Raw genomic sequence first — 22,763 nt, forward strand, 5'->3', positions numbered from 1 at the left:
GTTGGAAGCCACCCTCAGTATCTATTACAACACTGCAGCTGTGTTAATAATATTTGGTAACTCCTTTGATTCCAATTTGAAGCTGAAATGTGCAATCTGTACAGGATATGAGCTTATTTCTAAATCCCGATGGATGAATGTTCTGTATCTTAATAAATTATTTGTGGAATATAAAACCTGGTTGTAAATTAAGGCGTCTGTTCTGATGTGAGTTTATCTTGGATAATGCTGGCACTTGCTGGAGGGCTTAGATACGATAGTTTATAAACTGCATTGGATTGCTCCCTTCCTTCTCCAAACTGAACAGCCAAAACCTGGCAAGCTTGATTCTGGGGAGTCTGAAAGGATCATCCAATCATTTGATATCAGGGAAAATAAATAAATTTTAATCTTCTAAAATAATTTTGTCTAAATGTAGTCTGAAGTATGTACGTCTCAGGGAAGCAGAGCTCCCTCTTGTTTGTGAAATATGGAACCTAAAGCAACAGTCCAAATAAATATAATTACATTTTGTTATTGCTCAGTAAGTATATAAGCTGTAGCTTATAATATATATATTATATATAATCTTATATATAATCTTATATAATAAGCTTATAAATCAGCCCAACCCTTAGATTCAAAACTTATTGAAGTTAGAATTTTTACCTATCAGTTAAGAAATGTTTCGGATCAGGCTGAATCTGGAAAAAAAGGATCTGGCTACATATCAGGGAAATAAAATAAAATCATAAGACTAGTTTATTAGAGGAACTGTCAGCAACATCATCACATTGAAGTTAGACAACACAAAGCACTGAAAATGGTATTATAGCATTTATTAATTGTGCAATGGCTAGTCATCTCTACTTCATGTAAGATTTTGCTAACATTTGAGTTTGGGATGGAGCAGTGAAGCATGAAGTCAGACTGGGTTTTCAAGCACTCCAGAAGTTGTGTTTGTTCAAATGAGGTGAGGGAAAGGTTGCAATGTGTTAGATATTTGCTTGATTATGGTTCTTGGGATTGAAAGGTTTATGAGGACAATCTCTTCTCTTTTCTCCCCTCTCCATATTCCTGGGGTCAGTTCTTGCATCAAGAGAAATTATTCTAAGACTAATTAGAGAAAATCACTCGTATTCCTCTTTGGCATTCATGTTTTTCCTCTTCTCATGTTACAAACAACCACTTCCTGGAAATTCTTTTTATTTTTTTTTCATTAGCTTAACACTTTAATACATTAACTTAAATTTGAGAGATTTTAATTAAATAATTTGTTTCACATATATCACTTCAGAATATTTGGAAGCTTCTGTCTCAGTCTGTGTTATAGTTCAAACTTTAGAGTTGGACTAAGCTTCTGCAAAGACCAATTACAATACAAATAACACTGCAAGAATAGAATACCGTCTTGTGTACAGGAAGCACTTTTCCTCAAATTTTCAGGCAACATTTGGAAGAAAAATTGTGGATAAAAGAAGAAAGAGAGAGAGAGAAAGAAAATAGGTTTTGCTTCTCTCATGCAGATTTCCAGTGGGAATGGGAGGAGGGGGGAAAACACATAATCTCTTTCTATTTCTATTATTTTAGTAGCAGTTCCAATGTTCAACATTCTGTTTCTCGCAGGATTTGGAATTTTCCCATTGTGTCCTGCTAGAGATCTTAAAGTGCAAATGTACTCTATAAAATGGACAAGAAACAATAAAACATCCATTACAGCAAGCTTTTTAGCCTACTGAAATGAGATATTGATACTACAGTTTATATGCAAATGTCTGTATTGGCACCTGAAATATAACATCTGACCAGGCTCAGCAACCTATATTTAGGCTTCAAATCTTCCCACCTTCTGGTGTTTACAAGTACAACTGGAAACTTAGCTATAAATATTGAACAGCATCTAAATGTTCAGAAAAATAAAAGGCTCAGGGGAGAGCTTTAACTATTCGTACTTCATGGAAAAGATGGTTTTATCAATAGAGTTAGAGGTTACTGTAAGAGCTAGATGCAGGATACTCTTAACACTTACTTTAATATTATTCAAGCAGCAATATCTAGGGATGAATTTTCAAGTGGTGAATCTCAAAGGGCTGGAATTCATCCCATGCAGCTTTTGCCGCCCAATTAAGAGACAGTTGCTTATGCTGTCTCTACAGATAGTAAAGAAAATTAAGTACCTCCGGAAACCAAGTCATCCCATCCTACAACTGATTTAGACTAGACAGACATTTTAGATGGCTGAAGTTAGGGAAAACATATCTTTTCAAGGAGTAAAAATGCTTGTAAATAAAGAGATGCATATGTTTTACTTCATAATAAATATAATAATAAATATTATATGAGAGAAAAGTTACATTCAACTGAATGGTCTCTCAGCAGGTTGATATCCCATTCCCTAGTTATATTTAGGACTAGTATTTAATAAAGCCCTCTCTGGTGAGTTTCTGGGCTCGGAAGACCTCACCTCCCATCCTCACAGAGGGGAGGAATCCACAGTGCAGTGCTTTCAGGGTCTCAGTGCAGTTTTCACTTAACACAGGAGACATTTCACAACTTCTGGCCCCGGTCTTTTTTCTCAAGAGACAGTGGTAAGGAGGAATGCTGGTTTTGCACAGAGCTCCTAAGCCCTCCTTTGCCAAAGGCAGAGCCTTACCCATGCTTTTTTCACTTAGCAGTCCCTCAGGAAAGCCCAGATGTTCATCTTAATTTAGAAGTCCAAGTTTTCCCTTGTAATAAGCAAATACTTTCCACTGCTCCTTCTCTTACAGCCTGACCTGTGAGGGAATGCATGGGCTCTGCCATACACTGCCTGACCATTTTGTCTTCTTCCAGGTGATCAAAGATCCTTACGAGGTGATGCTGTTGTCAGGGCAATCACTTACCTGACAACCCAGTTGTTAGTGTATTTTGTTAAACGTTTTTGTTTGAATTGAGGACCATCTCTACTAAATGATCCTCAGTTATTACAGTTATTACTCCTGCTCTTCCTTGTCTCCTCATCTCCTTCCAACAAGAAAGGGGAAAAAAATGACAGAAGAGGTAGAAGGTTCTACATCCACATAGAACTGTCATTTTAAGATCCATTAACAATTCATAGCCACAGGCAGTATTCGTAGGTTACACAGATGGATATCACAAATTGTGACTTTGCTCCTATCAAAGATAGCACATTGAAATTTGATAAAAGGAAATGAGCAGAATACAATTAGTCTGCATAGCTCATTCCCACAAGATGTCTTTGTTTCCAGGAGCTCAGCGACATTCGACTTAATATTTTTTATTTTTATTTTATTTTTATTTTTAAAGGACATTTATTTATAAATAATATAATATAATATAATATAATATAATATAATATAATATAATATAATATAATATAATATAATATAATATAATATAATAATAATATAATATAATATAACATAATATAGTATAATATAATATAATCAATATAATATCATCATATATATATATACACACATATATTAGGAAAGGAATTAAAGAAGAAACATGAATGAATCTGGCTGGCATACAACTGAGAGGTGACGAGGAACAAAGTTTCCGTGTCAGAAGACTGCTTCTGTTTGGCCTGTTACAGCTTTTCAGGTATTATTGTCAGAGGCATCTGGTGTTTGCCTTTTTTATACTGAGAACTGTGGACAAGAAAGACCCTGAAAACCATAATTGTTGTCCTTATGTTCCTATAACAAACCAATGCAAGAGTTTCTCATTTTATATATTTTCTCAAATCAATTGTATCCCGATGGGAACAAAATACCCAATCAGTGAAGGAGCAAGTATGCGACTCCATGCTACTTTCTCATTTACTGAAGGACACAGATGTTCATTTTCTATCCAGTTTCTTTATCTTTATTGCTACTTGTCCTGCTTGCCTCTTACAGGAGGCAGAAAAATGTGCAGCATTTTATTCTTCAGCACTCCTCTGAAGAAATAAAATTAGGTTTAAAAGTAAAGTGTTTTATAGGCAAAATAAATTACAAGTGAGTCTTGTGGATAGTTGCAAGGTAAATTGATTTCTGTGTACAAAATGTCCTTTCTGTGATTTGCTGATAAAATTTTAATGTTATACATGTTAGAACTGTTAAGCACATTATCATGACATGGAAAATTTATTTCCATAACCATTTTTTTTCCTTTATTACTTTATTTTTAAAGGCAGTTTCCAGCATAATATTGGAAATCATACAGTTCAGGTAAGTAGCAAATAGAATCCTTGGCCATTATGAAAAGTGCATTACAGCACAATGCAAACTTTCATATCTCAGCTATTTCATGCTTGGATATTTGGTTGTTGTGTAATCGGGGGAAGGAGAAAAGAAGTTAAAATTAAAACTAAAGCTGTGAGAAAATACCAGGAGGAAAAAAAATATATATATTATTTCAAAATTGCTGAAAAAAATAATAACTCTTAAATTTAGAATTTAGAAAGTCCCAATGGATGGAGCGTGTTCAAATCTGCAAACACATATGCACAAAGGTGGAGTGGGAATTAGGAATGTTGTGTCAGTACATGGAATGAAAACCTTTCAGGAGAGATTAGTTAAATTTTTTAGAATGTAGAGGAGAGAGGAGAGAGGAAAGATAACACAAGTACTTCACTCCACCTTCTTAGTATCTTCCAGAGATGAACAGGATTAATTTTGTGTCTACTGGTTACAGTCTTAATGCTTTGTTGAATCTTATTTGAATGACTCAAGAAATGGGGCTTTTGCTATTTCACGTTTTCTCTTGCCCATTTCCATCCCATTATTCTTAATTATACACCCTTGAACCATCCTAAGGAATTTCTATCTCTTTTTTCTTCACATTTCAAATGCCCTTGGTCATGTAGACTGTTCTCCCATTCCTACATCCTTGTTTATTCAGGCTAAACAAATTCCACTCCTTATGTCTGTTAACTTCTTAATATAAAGTCTGAAAGTGAAAGAGGGGGATGGTGACTGGAATTGTTTCATTCAGAGAACAAGGTTAAAAATACATTTCTGGCTGAGTATCTTGTTTTATTAACGGTGCTTAATTGATCATGGTGGAAAGGCTGTTATAGTCAAGTGGAGGAGGGTGTTACCTTCCAGAGCATTTTCCAGCAAATTTACTTAATTGTTTCTGTTTACTGCATACCCATTAGTGCTCTATCACGCATTAAAGACAATGGACAAGATTAATAACAGCCTGTTCACCCCCAAAATATCAGAGCCACTTTATGTATTGATGGCAAGTGACTCATTAAGTTTAAATGGGTATAAGCTATAATTTTCATCACATTCCTGTCTTTTTTTTTTTTTTTTCTTCCTGAAACTAGACATAAAGTTTAATGATTTAATCCTTCATATAAGTGGAGAGGGTAAGAAGATTTGCCAACCCTCCAATCATGAGGAAGAATAAATACTTGGTAATATTAATGCATTACACAACAACAGTTAATTCACATCTTTAGCGTGTTTGTTGCATTTCTTAATTGTAGATCTCAGGATACTTTTGGAAGGTAGTAAGCAGTGTCTAGCAGAGACAGTAAGAGCAATGTTCTTGGTATTTTGTAGGTCTTACAGCACAGAAACTTGCTTCTACTCTCAAAAATGCACCTGCTGCCTTAGACTTAAGGTAAATGCATTTCTATAAATCTATGAGAAAAATAAAGGACTCAGAGAGGTCTGTAACAATCTGTGCAATGAATCACTTATATATATTATAATAAGATAACAAGGAAATTCCCTTGTCTCCCCAGCTATTCATTTTCTTTACTGGAGAAAACTAAGTAGAACAAAGGGAGTTTCTGCCCTCAACTTCCCAGTTCTCCCCAATGGTACAACTGAATACAACAGAATTGCATTTTTCCAAAGTAATAGTCCCATTTTTTATTTACTTCTTTTGGACACAAATAGAAATTCAGAAAACTGTGTTTCCTTCTAGCTCAAACTGATCTCAGTCTTCATTGTCTGAATCTGCCTTTCCTGGAGTGTGAAATTCCCAGGCACTTTTCAGGATTTGAAACTTTGTTTTTACCTGTTTACAAATCATGAAATTAAATTCAGGCTAATACTCAGTTACATCAAAAGTAACTGGGGAACTGGTGAATATTTCCTCCAGCACTGGATGATCCTCTGCAATCTAAAAGGAACACTCCCAAAATCATAGAAACAGAGTCTTTCCACACAAACTAATCTAGTGACTTGCTCAGCACTGTTCTTGTAAGAATCACCAAAGTTGCTTTAAAATCTTTCAGTGGAACGTGAAAAAAATAAATAAACCAAAACAAACAACCAAAGCCAAAACCAAACAAAACAGAGTGATTATTTGCACCTATGACCTGATCATCATCAAGTTAGTCTTGTTTTCTTCCCCTTTCGCTGTTTAAGGGAGATATGAAGCTATGTCTTCTGTCTGTTCTCCAGATATTGTTAGCTCTGCACATCTTTAATTCTTTTTATAAAGTTGACTTTCGTGCATGAAACACTTCAATCTCTGTGCCTGTTTCCTAATTTTCATATAAAGTAATGGGTTCTGTTGACTTAAATGGGTTAAACCAATTGTAATTTTTTAATTACAAAAGAGAATGAAGTGTATTTTAACATAGCTGTTCACAGGAATACGCTCAGGAACATTTTTCAACACTTTCAGCATAAAAACAGAACTGAAAATCCTTCTTTATTTAGCTATTCTTCCTGCCCCCTCAGTCGCACTATGTATTTGTCTCTAATGCAAACCCATGAAATATATTTGTGCTTGGTGAAAGCAGCAGATTTCTATTTATCATCTGTTTAAGTCAGATAAGATCCTCATTCTGTACGAATTTTCTCTTTATCTGAAGACTCTTTGTGACTCTCATTTTTTCCTTCATTTTAATGACTTCATTTTCAGCTTTGATTTCATTCTCAGTATCTTTCTTAGTTACAGGATCTTCAGGACTGTTTACCCCTTGGAAAGGCAGCTGATTAATTTTAAGACTCACAGAGACAGGTTCTCAAATGATTTTTGTTATGGTCACCATTCTTCAAGTTTTATGTTTTCAATAATACTGATAACAGAATGAGCAGCAATAGTACCAAAATAATGATCTCTTTTAGAGTTTAATTCAATACCCATTGAATCTCCTGAAAGTCTCCCCAGTAATTTGAATAGAAGTCATTTTGCAGACTCAAAAATGAAAAAGATAAACATTTCTTTTTTGCTACTTACAGGAACTTGTATTGCAAATAGTTTCTCCAAAATGTTTATTAAAAAGGTTAAAGTAATTGGAGTGTTAAACTTTATGTTTAGTAACAAACGTTTCTACAAGGGAACAGTAGCCCTTGAACTATTTGTCAAAAGTCATTTCATATGAAAGGTTGCTTTTAAAGCCTGCTGTCCTTCATGTGTGTCCCTCTGGGTTCATAACCATGCATTTGTACTTGCAGTTTGCAGGCTGAGTAGATGTGCTGCTTGTTAGCTAACTGGTCCGCATAAAAATTGCCCTGTGCACAAAACAGGTGCGTGTATGAATATAGCTGGTTGAATCATCCATCTAGAATTTTGTTCAGTTTGAAATCATTGTCTTAATTTCAGGAATCTCTTTTTCTTTCTTTTTTTTTTTTTTCTTAACCCTTAATAAAATATGCATGCATGCCTCAGTGTAGGTTCAACTTTAACAAATGCTCAAGGGTAAAATTCAAAGCAATTTATCTAACAATAGAAATAACACACCAATATTTCATTTTAATTAGTACAGCCTGTGCTTTGAGTGGTGTGAGTGTGTTAAGGAAAAAAATAAATAAAAAATGAAGCCAGCTACTGGAATCTTTAAGTGACAGCAAATCCTCTTGGTTAATAAACATCCTTTCATCCACTTACTGGCTTCTTTCTGCAGCTGTGATGACCAGCTGGATAATCTCCAGAGTTTTGCAACTGGTGACTGCTACAGCATCTTTTCTGGAATTATTAGAAAAAGTGATCTATAGTATACTACTATTAGTAGCTTTCTGAATATCCTGCACTCTTCATTCAGCATAACGTAAGTGCTAATTTACATCCCCTATTACTATCTACCTTTCTGAAATACCTTCTGTCTGAAGTGTACAGTTGTCATCACCTAACTTGGAGTTTGTTTTTTTGTTTGTTTTAACTTAGTAAAGAAATCTTTCATTTACTTTCGCAGGGGTCACCAATTGTCTGCTGCACATGCAGGTACACTTACATCTCCTTGGAGTTTGTCAGTGCTTAACAAGGGCTCATTTAGAGGAAATGGTGCATTTTAACACCCTGCTTTTAGGAACAGTTGTGTCACTCTTTATTTCATCAAATAATTGTAAAAAGTTGTGAGCAATTGCACTCAGAGCTTTAGAGTGTAAGCTGCTTTACTATCTAAACTGTAACTTTCTCCTAATGTGAGGGCTGTATTATCCTTTTTAACCAGTGAAACAATGTGAAAGAGGTTTATAAAAGAGAGAGAGAGACTTATGGAGATTATCACACAACTAAACAGTACTCCAGCTGTTATATTGACTAACTGTGAATGAACTCTTAAAATAAATAAATAAATAAATAAATAAATAAAATAAAAAAGTCTAAAATTTCAGAATAGACTTGTGATTTTGTTGTGTAGTATTGCTAACTACATGCTCTTGAAAACAAGTTGAATTTTCCAAAATGATGAAATTGTCATTAAAAATCTATCCATGCATCTTGTGTATGTATTAATATTATTACTCATATTTTCCTACAATTTCTTCATATACTCCAGGCCTTCTATATCGTTTTTCAGAAATGTGGGCTAAAAAAAATCTTTATAAAAATAGAAATGATTATTTTTTTAGTTAGTAATGCATGCGATCTGGTTCCTTCATGTGTCAAGTACTGTAAAAATTGCAGTGAGATAGAAAGAACTGAAGAATGTAAGGAATAGCAGAGAATAGAAGGACTTTTTGAGATGCTTCCTTTAAATATGGTAATGTAGTTGGTCTGTCTTCAGTCATATGGTTGCTCATTACTTCGAATTGCTTCTCAACACTCATTTTTCTGTTACATACTGAAGTTGGCCTTCCAAAAATGGATACAACAAATATTAAATGTCACTTCTGAACAAGAAAAATATGTACTGTAAATCTTTTAAAACAAAATGAAATTGATTTTTATTCATATTAATTTCATTTTCTTACTATAGTAATTTATGAATCATGGAAGTATATTTATCTGACTAATGTTAATCTTGCTACAGATAATTGTGACGACTCTCTTCTGACCCAATACATAATTAAAAATCAAAATAATATGATTTATATCTATTTGTTTATTCATTTTGTAAATCTAGAGGCCATTTTGCTTGCAAAGTCTGGAGTAGAAAGATCCACGAAATATTGATTTTTTTATTCTTCATGACTATTTAATTGGTTAAAGTGTGCACCATTCTCACGAGCCAGCAAGTTGATGCCGGTTATGTTTTAATAAATGTACTGCTCACCCAATCAATATATCCCTGGGAAAAAAGTGCTGCTCCATCATATGTTAATGGGAAGAAAATCTTTTTACTATAGTCAGCCATCATGACAAACAAGAATATGAAAAGTGTTAATGAAATGACCAGCTGTCTATAAAATGAAAGACTCACAAGACGGTTTCCTTTCTTCCTTTAATTCAATGAAACAAAATGGGAAATTACACCAGAGCTTGTTGAACAGGAGGTAATGTTCAGTCAGAAATCAAAATGCCATAAAAAGAGTCACAATTGGACTTAATATGTTTATGAGCCAGAGAATGGAATTTGCTATAGCCATGTCAACATAGAATATATTCAGATGTGCATAATGGGGCAATTCAGGCCCAGTCCCAAAGATAGATTTAGAATTCTGACTCCTGTTTGAGTTTCAAGCCTCCCATTGATTTAATTGATTTAAGGAAATCAATCTGAAGTTAAGAGAATTCTAAACATGCTTAGAGAGCCTAACCATGTTGTTAAATCTTGCACTTACTATTTAATGATGCATTTTTTTTCCTCTATCACTCTTATCTCATTAATATTCCCAGTGAAGGCGGTCAGACTACCTAAACCATGACATCTCTTGTCTGTGTACCACATTATGAGCCTAACCTAAACAGATCAGATGTCATCTCCTGGATTTCACATATTTAAAGATTTTAAGACCTGAAGAACCGTTAGATTAGTCTGACCTCTTCTGGATCACAGGCTTCTGGTATTTATTGGTAGACCCCATTAAATTACTTTAGTGCATCAGATCTTCAGTGGATGCAAGAACAGGGATTTTTAGTTATAGAACATCCTCATAAAGGGGAGCGGAGAGGCAGGTGGTGAGTTCTTTTCTCTGGTGACCAGCGATAGGACCTGAGGGAATGGCTTGAAGCTGTGACAGGGGAGGTTTAGACTGGATATCAGGAAAAGGTTCTTCACTGACAGGGTGGTTGAGCACTGGAACAGGCTCCCCAGGGAAGTGGTCATGGCACTGAGCCTGCTGGAGTTCAAGAAGTGTTTGGACAACACTCTCAGACATATGGTCTGATTTTTTGAGTGTTCCTTTGGGGACTCAGGAGTTGGACTCAATGATCCTTGTGGGTTGCTTCCACCTTGGATATTCTATGATTTTATGATTCTACGATTTATTTATAGCAAATAATAATATAATCCAGTTTTGATTACCACATCAAGTGTTTTTTTAAGGCACTTTTTTTTTTTTTTCTGTAATTAACTATCTGATTTTGATGTTGAAGATTAGATCCAAAAGTTATTTAAATATCACTTGGAATAAGCTGTCTAGTTCCATGAACACAGTTTAACTGCTAACTGAACAGGTTTGGACCTGTGCTCCCTACATACCAGTCAAAAAAAGGTAAATAACTGAAGAAAAGAGTCTGCAACAGCTATTATATAAGGCATGAAGCATGACAAAATCTCTGTGAGACAGCAAGAACAACTAAAGAGAAAGGCCTACAGTTTATATTTTATTTCTTTTCCAGGCATGGACACTGGTACTAAAGGTGTAGTCAGGCCACCTTGTTAAAATGGAGTTTCAAAGACAAATGAATACTTAAGCATCAGGCACCTCCAGCCATTATTTAAGAACAATAGGAAGAGTCTGCTGCATGACTTATTTGTTATGAATCATTATTTAAGAAGTAGAAAAGCTTTGTTTAATGCTATTTATTTTATTTATTTATTTATTTTCTGAAATGGGTGCTTTCTAAGCTGAAAATCTATATTTTATGTGTGGAAGCTGGACTATGACACTGCAACCCCCTCATTAGGAAAGAATTCAGTTCTGGAGCTCATTGCCAGTTGAAACTGGGATCTATGTAGGGTACATATTCTCTGCATTTTTGATGCTGCTTCCTTCCACTGCAATGACCAAAACCAGCTTAATTATTCCTTTTGGGTGCTCTTTTGCTCTTGTGTTTTTTTTCCAGTCCTCTTTACACAACAGCCTGTACTGTGTGGTGAAGACTACAGTCGCCAGCACGTACTCAACTAAATTCTGAGAAAGTTCCAACTTTCATCTTGGGCTTCTTCCTCTCAAATTGCCAATGAGTATGAGCAGTTCCTTACTTTAGAGTCACTTTGGCTTAAATACTATTCTATCAAAAGTGAAAGCTATTCATCAGACTAAAACCTCAGAAAAGATGGGATGGGATAGAAGGGGGAAAATAACTGAAAGTCTGCTCTTAAGGTCTTGAAGAACCTCCCTTCAAATCTCTTTTGTAAGTCACAAAATTATTCTCACATAAAATGTTTCTTAGTGCCTATATTCCAGGATAATTGCAAGGGGAACAGCAATTCTTCTACATTCCTTTTGAACCCCCGTGTCTTAAAACCCATCTTCAGTCTAATAGACATACTCAGCAAACTTTTATTCTTTTCTTTTCCTAAACCATTGTCAGAAATTTCTTTCCAATTCCAGTGAAAATTTCTTTCTTCAAATATTGTTTCTGAACTCCAACTAAATTGTATTAACAAATCACTTGCATTTCACTAACACAGACATATGCTCTCTATCTTTAAATGTATATATATATATTATAATTTTAATTCAAAGTTTCCTACCTTGTTTTTCAAAACCACTGGGAAGAAAAAATGTGTTTTTGTTGTTGTTGTTTCTTTTACTTTCTTTCTGTTTATCTTACATTGACTTTCTTATGTCCCTCATGCACATTTTTTTTCCTACAAGTAAGAAAATTTTCTTCCAAGACTCATAAAAACATTTCTGACTAATTTTAGTTGATTTGAAAATTCAGCTAATTACAGATCTCATTTTAGTTGCTGTCTATCCCCTGTTGTAATATATGTTCTTTAGCTATTTAAATGTGAGATAAATACTGAAATAAACTTTTTGAGTAAGCTGGACAAAAAAAAATACCTAGCAAAGCAAATTATTGACCAGATGCTTTTCCACTAATGTAAATAACTTTGGTTATCTGGAAGGTTAACATCTATCCCACCCTGGTCAGACAGCACAGAAAAAACCTCCAAGAATATGTCAGGGATATCTGGCAATGTCTAGCCCTTACTATAGGCTACAGGAAACAATCCCCTTTAGCTAAACACATTGCTTTTTGAAAATAACATTAGGTGTGAAAAAGTTTAGTGTAAGTGTGGTAGAGATGTTGACTTAATTTTTTAAGTAAATGGTTATTACAACCTTTTTCAAAATACATTTTTCTGTAACTGATAAAATGCTTTGGTGGTTTTTGATTTTTTATTTATTTATTTGTTAATATGTGTATCTGCTTTGTTTATTTTTAAGGATACTACAAAAAAAAACAACCCAACAACAAAATAACAACAACAAAAAACAATGTTTGCAGTCAGATGGCTCATAGAAAACTGCATGCAATGACTGATTTTTTCTCTGTGCTACTTACTTTGTTCCATTCTTTTATTACTTTTATGATCTTAACAGATGAATGCACCAATAGCTCATTTTGGCCCTAACTCAGCTCTGCCTGTCTGGTTTACTGCCATCAATATTGTGGATACAATATTGCATCTGGAACTTGAACTCAGTGAATGCTTTAAACATTGCTAAGGTCTTGATCCAATTCTCACTGAAGAGACTCACTGAATGTGAATCTTCCTGCTGATTTCAATAGGCTCATCAGGGCTTAACTGATATGTTACATCAGAGACTATTCACTAAATTTAGGTCTAAATTCATGGGGCCTGTTAGTTTCTATTTCATAGCAAAAGGACGTGGATAAGAAGTATTTATACTCATGAAAGTGCAGAAGAAAGAGCAAAGGCTGTCTAAATAAGGGACCATTTGCAAAACATAATGTACCTGATTGTTTAAAAGCTGACCCGACTGAAGACGTTAAGAAATTGAGTTAGACAAGAAAATTTGGTGGGGACTCACAGGAAATATATTTTGCTGTGAGATGTCTTTTTTTTTAAAGTATGCTTTAACTTCTAAGTTAGGAACATTATACACTCTATTATGTATTCTGAGATAATAGGTGTGTTAGACTAAAGTCTTATTTAGTAAATTCTTATTTAGTAATTTATTATTTCATTTTCTCTCATTTTTCTTCTTTCACTCTGCCTCTCCTTCATCTTCCCCCCCCCCCCCCCCCCCCCCGCCCCCGCTCCCTTATATTTCTTGATTGCTACTACTTTTCAAGGAACTCCATGGAGACAGGCAGTAGAATACAAAAAACCTGAAAAACTAAAGAGTTTCTGAAGCCTTAGTTCTGAAGTGAGGCTTTAATCGCAAAAGACACAGGTGATTTTTTTCTACCTCTGGCAAGTGAACACAATGGAAGAAGAAACCTAAAGATTCTAGCCTAAAGATGTGGTAATTAATGAAAATGCTAAAAAGTCCCTTCATATGTTGTGATGAATGTGGATCTTTTGGGGATTAGGTTCTTACTACTGAAGGAATTGATTCCGCCCCCCCCCCCCCCCCCCCCCCCCCAGGAAAACAAAAAAAAAAAAAAGTAATGATTTGAAACAAACTTTCTCACTTCACACATTTCCATACCACCACCCAGTGGTAGTGGCATCCCTCAATCTCTGGCACCATTTTCTGACAATATCTTTATGCAAAGATGTATACCAGCAGGAGCATTCAAAAGATAAAATATACCAGATGATAAATCATTTCTTCTTCAGGTGGTCTCCAGATATTCTCACTCACTGAATAACTTGTCTTCTGAAGAAGAAGGAAAAGCGTGTCTTGACTTAAAAGACATTGGGGAACTGCTCTTTCAAATATCAAAAACAGGTGCTAGATCCTGGATTCCTGATGGATTATAAATGGGAATAGGGAGTTATATGCTGCAACATATTAGTTTCTGAAAATGGGATGTGCCCCAAATAACTGCTCTTTTTACATAGGACTTTGTGAAGTTCAGTTTAATTCCTTCTGCAACAAGAAGGGGTGACGCCATGTAGGAGTGCCGTATTAATAACAAAGTTCCTCTTTACAACAACTTGGAAATTACTGGGTTATTGGGGAAAATGAGCAGGTAATTTTCATTATTAACAACTAATAAACTAGACTATTTACTGATTTTTTAATCACAAGCAACCAGTTAAAGTCTTCTTGAACTGAAATGCAGAACATCCAAGAATGTATGATCTCAGAAAGCATATACTAAAAGTTGATTGAGTGATAACTAACAAATGTGTCTGCATCTGAAGAAGAATGATGGGAAACATATGTGTAACGTATTTATAAAATTAGCAATACTGTTTGCCGCTTGTAATTATCAGCAGCATTACAGAATCACAGAATCACAGAATCGTCTAGGTTGGAAGAGACCTCCAAGATCATCTAGTCCAACCTCAGCCCTAACACTAACAAGTCCTACACTAAACCATATCACTAAGGGCTACATCTAAACGTCTTTTAAAGACCTCCAGGGATGGCGACTCAACCACCTCCCTGGGCAGTCCATTCCAATGCCTAACAACCCTTTCAGTAAAGAAGTTCTTCCTAACATCCAACCTAAACCTCCCCTGGTGCAACTTTAGCCCATTCCCCCTTGTCCTGTCCCCAGGCACGTGGGAGAATAGACCAACCCCCACCTCTCTACAGCCTCCTTTAAGGTACCTATAGAGAGCGATGAGGTCTCCCCTGAGCCTCCTCTTCTCCAGGCTAAACAACCCCAGCTCCCTCAGCCGCTCCTCGTAAGACTTGTTCTCCAGACCCCTCACCAGCTTTGTTGCCCTTCTCTGGACTCTCTCGAGCACCTCCATGTCCTTCTTGTAGCGAGGGGACCAAAACTGAACACAGTACTCGAGGTGTGGCCTCACCAGAGCCGAGTACAGGGGCACAATCACTTCCCTAGACCTGCTGGCCACACTGCTTCTTATACAGGCCAGGATGCTGTTGACCTTCTTGGCCACCTGAGCACACTGCTGGCTCATATTCAGCTGCCTATGAACCAGTACTCCCAGGTCCTTCTCTGCCAGAAAGCTTTCCAACCACTCATCTCCCAGCCTGTAGCGCTTTTTGTTGTTGTTATGCCCCAGGTGCAGGACCCGGCACTTGGCCTTGTTGAACTTCAGAACTTCATTCTCAATCTTTCTTTGGATGATATAGATATGAATATAAATATATGTTTATATAATAAAATAAAGGTCATTTTCCATCACTTCATAGGAGAATTTTACAAATTAAATAGAAATAAACCTATAGCTCTGTGATGGAACTGTCTCTTTGTATTGCAAATATCATCCAGTCCTTCTCAGTGCTCTTTTTTGTTTCCAGGATAGATGTTATCTACCTATAAGTGTGCCACCTAGATGAGAGTTGATGTCTAAATTTATCAATGTATATATAAATGTCTGAAGGTTCTAGGATTCACTGTATGAAATTTGGATACTTTTTAAAGCCTGTTCAAAACAAGTAACTCAAAGTTATCAAAGTCCCTCCAGAGTTTTTAGCACCCAAAGCTATGTTTTAGTTTGAAGAGCTTTGAATCAGTTCCTAATTCAATAAGATAAATGAACTTTGAAACTTGAACCACTTTGAAACTAGACAACTTTGGCCATGCTGTATAAGATGTATTGGATACGTGGCCTTTGAAAGCCAGGGTATCTTGCATGCTGGTTCAACAAGATAATTTACCTGGTAAGATAATTTACCTGAAGATATGGATCTTTGAAACCTGAAATCCCTGCTGACTCCTTAGAATCATTGGCTTTGGGTTGCCAAACCAAAATAAATTAAGTTGGTAAAAATCTTTTAGAAAACACACACACATACGCACGCACACACACACATATATTAAGAAAAGCAGTATCTAATCCAACAGAAACCTAAATGTGTTTTAGTGTTGGTTAGTGGCAACTGATACTTCTATGAAACATTTCAACTTTGATGAATTAAGATTTTACATCAAAATCCTATTTCATCAGAGAATTCCCAGGTAGTTCTAACTGGATGTTTTAATCAATAGTAAGCAGTAATTGCTTTTAATGATTAAAAAATAAAATAAATAAAATAAAATAAAATAAAATAAAATAAAATAAAATAAAATAAAATAAAATAAAATAAAAAGATAAAATAAAATAAAATAAAATAAAATCCTTGCATGTTAAATTTGGACATATTGTGGTATGATGCACTACAAAGTCTAAGGAAGTGTGGAATAACATTAAAGATATTAAAGATATAACAGCAACAAAAGAAAAAAAAAAGATAAACTTTGAAGTTAACTGCACAATACAAAGTCAAATTCCTACATTTCACCAATGCTACAGTTTTTGAAAGAGAGCAATGATCAAAGTACATATTATTTTGTAGTGGAAAAAGGGACAAGTGCTAAATTGAAACAGCACATCCTGCCTGAATTTATTTTGACAAGGTATTTCTAATTAACTTTAATGGAACATATACACAGTTTTAAAAATTATTAATTTATTTTAAAAAGCAGTCAGAGTCTAAGAGAGCGTGGTATCTCTATTAAGCATCAATCTCCAGGCAGAAAAGAAGTCCTGTGTGTCAAGAAAGAGTTACTGAGTACATACAGCTTGTACTGAAAACTGTAATATAAGCCTATAAGAGAAAAGGAAAATGATCTAAGTGTGTTTCATCACAAAGATAAGCTGGGATTTCACATAAGTAATTCAGCACCAAAGTGTTTTCTCTTTAATCTAAGAAATGGTACTTTAAGGGTGCCAGAGAAGAAAACCAAGATTACATTTTGTTTGTTTGTTTGTTTGATTGATTCTCGTTTTTTTTCTTTTTAGAAGTCATGGTCCAACAGACCAAAATGAAGTATATTACAAGTAAAATGTTAGAGAGAAAGAAATGGAAAGGAAGAGGGAATTAATACAATTTGCAGCTTCCAGAGCCATACAGCCTTATGGTCAAGGATTTTGTTGAGTTGATTAAGAAGAAACTGGTTTTCACAAATTAACAGTGAAATTAATTGCTTTGAACTTCAAACACCCGGTGATCAGAGCCCCAAAATTTAGCTAAGCTAAAACAGTTAAACAGTAAAACAGTTAGCTCTAAAGGGTGATTCTTGTCACTTATCACAAAATCCAATGCTTGCCTTGTGGATTGGCCTATTTCTGCTCGCTGACCTGGAAAGGGAGCAAGCGATGACTAAGTCACACTTATCTGGGTGATGCTGTGTTTATCTAAGTGGCGAGCAGTGCTAGTGCACAAATATGTCTGAATACAACCAAGGTGCATTTGATGAGTCATCTGGATCTGAAGGTCACTCAGCACTCTCCTTCTATGGACCTTTTGGAGTGATTCTTAGTAAACTTGACAAAATTTCATTGCAACTTAGGAAAAAAAGAACAAACTAAACCAAAACAAGAAGACATTGTTGCAGAAAATGTTCGAACAGAGCTAAGCAAATACAGAGAACTCAGAGCTCAACTTTATGTTTTCTCAAAAAATAATCAGTTAATAAAAAAGAATATATGAGTTTTAGTTAGTTTGGTCTCCTAACCAAGAAACAAAATATGTAAGCAAATAGCAAGTTTTGAGCGTGTACCAAGAAAAACAGACTTCTCTCTCCCCCTGTCCCATCCCCCATAGAAGTAAAAACTACATGACAAAACTACTACATGACAAAAAACGAATTTCGATAAATACCTGAAAATTCTGTGAGAGAATGACAAAAGTGATGGTTTTGTTTTCACTGCATTTTCTTTAAAAGTGCGTCATAACCAAAAGATCCCAACTCTAATTAAAGAGAGCTGATAGTGTGCTTCAGGCAGAAAGCTCAAACAGATGTAAAGAATATTATTTCCTTAACAAACAGTCAAGGCTATGGAAGAAATTATCTATTCTGTTGCTGGAATGTTATACCCATGTGCCTTTTTGTTTACTTGTCAGCAGATAGTGTATCAAACCTGTCCTTCAGCCTTTATGCATCTTGTAATAAGCATTTTATCTGAATGAATCTTTATTCTGTGGTCTAAATAAATTCATCTGTATAAATAAGTAAAAGCCTATTTTTGAAATATGCACTTATTTACGTCTATTCTTTTACAATACATCACTGAAAAGTATTTCATTTGATTTGGGAAGGAACAAGGAGACTGGCCGGAAAAACAAAACAAAACAAAACAAAACAAAACAAAACAAAACAAACAAACAAAAAACAGTACCATTCCCATAAAAAGCTATCTTTTTTTTCACAAATACTTGTGCATTTCTGGGAGTGCTCTGTGCAGCCAGGAAATGTCACTGCAGATGAATTTTAAATAAAGTGTTCATATTTCTTTGGGGACTTTCAGATCAGAAAAGGAAATGGAATATTTACAATTTGGTGCATAATTCATTTTCTGTGGGTAACTACCAGTTTTATTTCCACCCTCAGCCTGAATGAATTGAAATTTTGTTAAAAAAATAAAAATCATAAATATTCAGCTATAAACAAGAAGACTAAGAGATGGTAGTAATACTAATAATAGTAACAATTACTATTAGTTTAATTATTCTTGTATTTAACAACCCATATAAAATAAAACAAATTGTCCTGGTTCCAGTTAGGACAGAGTTAAGTAGCTCATAGTAGCTGGTAGGGTGCTATGTTTTGGATTAGGATGAGAAGAGCGCTGATAACATGCTGATGTTTTAATTGTTGCAGAGCAGTGTTTACACCAGGCCAAGGACTTTTCGGCTTCTTGCTCTGTCCTGCCAGCGAGCAGGCTGGGGGTGCAGCAGGAGCTGGGAGGGGACAGACCCAGGACAGCTGACCCAAACTGGCCAAAGGGGTATTCCATACCATCTGACGTCATGCTAAACAATATATAGGGGTGGCTGGCCGGGGTGGGGGGGCCGGCTGCTCGGGAATAGGCTGGGCATCGGTCAGCGGGTGGTGAGCAATTGCATTGTGCATCACTTGTTTTCTTACACATTATTATTGTTATTATTATTTTCCTGTCTTAATAAACTGTCTTTATCTCAACTCACAGGCTTCACTTTCCCGTTTCTCTCCCCCATCCCAGAGAGGGAGGGGGGAGGGTGAGCGAACGGCTGTGTGGTGTTTAGCTGCCAGCCGGGTTAAACCACAACACAAATGAAAAAAAAAAAAAGAAAAAAGAAAAGACATATGCCTTGCATTATTCTTTGAGGAAGAAGTATGGTTAAACAAAACACAGGCACTTTGACATTGTTCAAATATAGATTTTGGACACCTGTAGATTGTTTGTCTAGCTCTCATCCTATAACGAATTTTACCTTAATCTACTACCATTTACTTCACTGAGCTGCTTCAGATCCACAGCTGTGTAACTACTGCACAATCATTTGGCCCAGAAATTTCCATTCCACTTTGGCATTGGATTTGCACTGAGTTGAAGGAGTCTTTTTTCATGAGTTGTTTTGAGCTTAATAAAGTAAAATAGAGCCCTAATTCTTGCACAGTATTTTTTCTATGCCACCTTAACAATGATAATCCACTAATAATTAATTGTTGTGATGTTCATACAGTTCTTTAAGATGAAAGATGAAGATGTATGTGTGCAAAATACTGTTTTATATTTTGTTTTCCTTTTTGGGGAAAAATATCTTGCAAAGGTCATCTCATCTCACTGCTAACCTGATATACAGCAGATAAAAAGTTTCAGTCTGATTTCATGCCTGTCACAGACCCTATATCACTCTGCATTTATGGAATATTTCAAAGTTGCGTTCATTTCTGTCCCAGTCGGATCGCAGAGAGAACTTTGCTCTTGATAACAGAATGAGGCTGCCAAGTTCCTTATAAAGGAGGAAATAGCAGGAGTGCATTTAACCTGTTTTGAACAAATTGCATTGGCTGACAGTCAGATATTATATTGATTTTAACATTGCTAGCTTTATAATTTGCTACAGGTCCTAGGCCAGCATATCTCTCTGACCTTCTTATACCCCTGTGTTACAGGAGGTTGCAGATTTACCGAGGTATGAGCCTAATTTGTTTTAATGATAGAGTATGCATCGGCTCCTGCTGTAATGCTACCAAAAGGCTTTTTGTTTGTTTTTTGTTTTTTTTTCCACACCAACCTTTCTTTTGTCAAACTACACTGTCACCAATATTGGATATATGGATGATTTTAGGGCCTCAAGAGATGTAAATTGCTCACTTACTCATTTAGGTCTCTGAATAGTTACACCACCTAAGCTTTTGGCCATTCAAAAGCCTTATTGGGTGCTTCTGGCTTGTATCTCCAGCGTCAAATCTTGTAGCCAGTGTTTTAGTTCTCTGAGCAATCACATTGTTAGCAGAAGTTACATGATTTTTCAGTTAATAGATGTCTTTTGGAAAAGTTTGTCAGAGTGCATTTGGAGATATATATCTTGCCTAACTTCAAACATCTAAAATTGAGCTATGTAGTCTAACCTACCAAAATAGGTTTCTACTTTAGTCCACCGAGGGACACCAGGACTCCAGAACGCAATTCATCCCTTCTCATACACTTGTCATAGGATGAGACAAATTCCTCCCTCTGTCTACCTCTCCCTCATTCACCAAGTCCGGTCAGACTGTATAGCTGAACTTACAAAAGATGATTCTCACATTTAAACCACATTTGAGTCCTGCTGAAATATATTCTAGGTCTTTAAAATTAAAATAAAGAAAAAAAAATTTTAAAAAAAAAAGCAGTAATTTTTTTTTTTTTTTAGATTTGGTACTTTTTGAGGATATATTTCTTCAAAAGCTGTTCACGTTAATTAATTATGAGTAATCCAATATGTAAAAAGTCAGCATGCCTTTATGATAGTATTATTAATAAATAAATAAATAAATCCTTCCTCAAGCCCAGAAACCACGGTCCTCCCTGCAAAGCAACATCAGTTCAAACTGCAGCTCTTTACCTTCTTTTCTTCTCCTAACTGACAATACACAAATTTAACACAGAAGACGTTTGTTTTTCCTATCTGTGATCAGACACTATTCTGCTTTGGACTGTATGCTTGCCCTTCCATGGGCCTACTGTACAGAACAATTATTTGTATTACTAAAGAACTGGCAGATTAACCTCCCAGGCTTTTGCTAGATCTATTTTCCTTCCTTCCACTATGTCAGGCTGCCTGGGGGCTGTTGGAAAGTTTTAACCTGCAGCATTAACTCATATTAATCAATGGCTGGGCTACAAATAGAGGAAGATTCTGAGGACTCTCATAACAATATGTTGCTTGCCTCCACTAATTCAGATGGCTGTGTCATTTTGCACATTGCTCTTGGACAGAGATTTATTTTATGTGACATGAGGAACAGTTAAGATTACGTGGTTTGTTCAGCTCAGGCTGGAGAGAATGAGGGGAAGTTTCATGGAGGCCTGCAGCTCCCTCATGAGGGGAGTGGGGCGGCAGGCCCTGAGCTCTGCTCTCTGGGGACAGCAACAGGACCCAAGGGAACGGCGCGGAGCTGGGAGGCCCTACGTGGAGCCAGGATGTGGCATAAGGACCACTCGGACACCAGGGTTCTTTTAGGATCAGTAACTGCTACTACTTTATTGATGACGTAACTTCAACTCCCTCTTATTGAGGGCATAACTTCCATTCTTATGCTGAGGGCATAACTTCAACTCTTATACTGAGGGCATAACTTCATCTGCTTACTGAGGCCAGGCTCCCTTCTTATACCATTCGCCCCCCAGCAGTACTTTTCCACTAACTATTCATTGGTCAACAACTTTGCCTGGCAACCGCAAACACCCAGCAACTTCCATGTAACAAGCAGTCCAAGACAGCAAGGTGTCTCCTGAATCACCCTTTTTTGTTCCTTCTCAAATCTTTATATTCCTGATGGCCTCATCTTTAAGAGTCTGATGTTATCACCAACCATGGGGCTTGTCAACCCCCATGGCCACACTCCCACACCAGGATTTGGACTCCACGATCCTTGTGGATCCTTTGCAACTCAGGTTATTTTATGATTCTATGATTATTGGACCACTTGATGAACATGCAGTCACTTTTCCTGTTGTACTTTTTTTTTTTTTTGTAATTTTAAATGGATACGTATGAAAAGAATCCCACTCATTTTACTGAATTTCTTTATTCAACTTATATGTCTTCTCCAAGAGAAATAAGCATGTATAGCTGCAGAAATTCTCCACTGAATTCACCTTCTGTGGTGTCACACATCCTTAAAAAGCATCCTGCTGCTTACTCTTATTCATCTCTTCATTCCCAAGCACTTGCCTTTGGTTAAAGTATAATGACCATTTCTGTTTGCAGAAATCAGTGCAGACTGCTAAAGAGATGTGTTTCTGATGTGCAGAAAGCCTTGCCTCCTAGGGTCACATGTGGTTTGTCCTGCTTTTTTATGGTACTGTCTTTGCCTGAAAATAGCTTTATCTTTTTCCTACCTTTTATTTACAAAGTATG

The 22,763-nt window shown here is 35.9% G+C and overlaps 1 long non-coding RNA gene across 1 annotated transcript; it reads left to right on the forward strand.

Annotated features, from left to right (window-relative positions):
• The first annotated feature begins 3,469 nt into the window (after positions 1-3,469).
• LOC310890263 lies at positions 3,470-5,952 on the forward strand. The gene is made up of 3 exons (XR_014577142.1): positions 3,470-3,585; positions 4,156-4,193; positions 5,538-5,952. It is a non-coding gene; the product is annotated as an uncharacterized lncRNA (long non-coding RNA).
• Positions 5,953-22,763: the final 16,811 nt, after the last annotated feature.

This window comes from Anser anser (genome assembly GCF_964211835.1).
Source record: "Anser anser genome assembly, chromosome: Z".
Lineage (NCBI taxonomy): Eukaryota > Metazoa > Chordata > Aves > Anseriformes > Anatidae > Anser > Anser anser.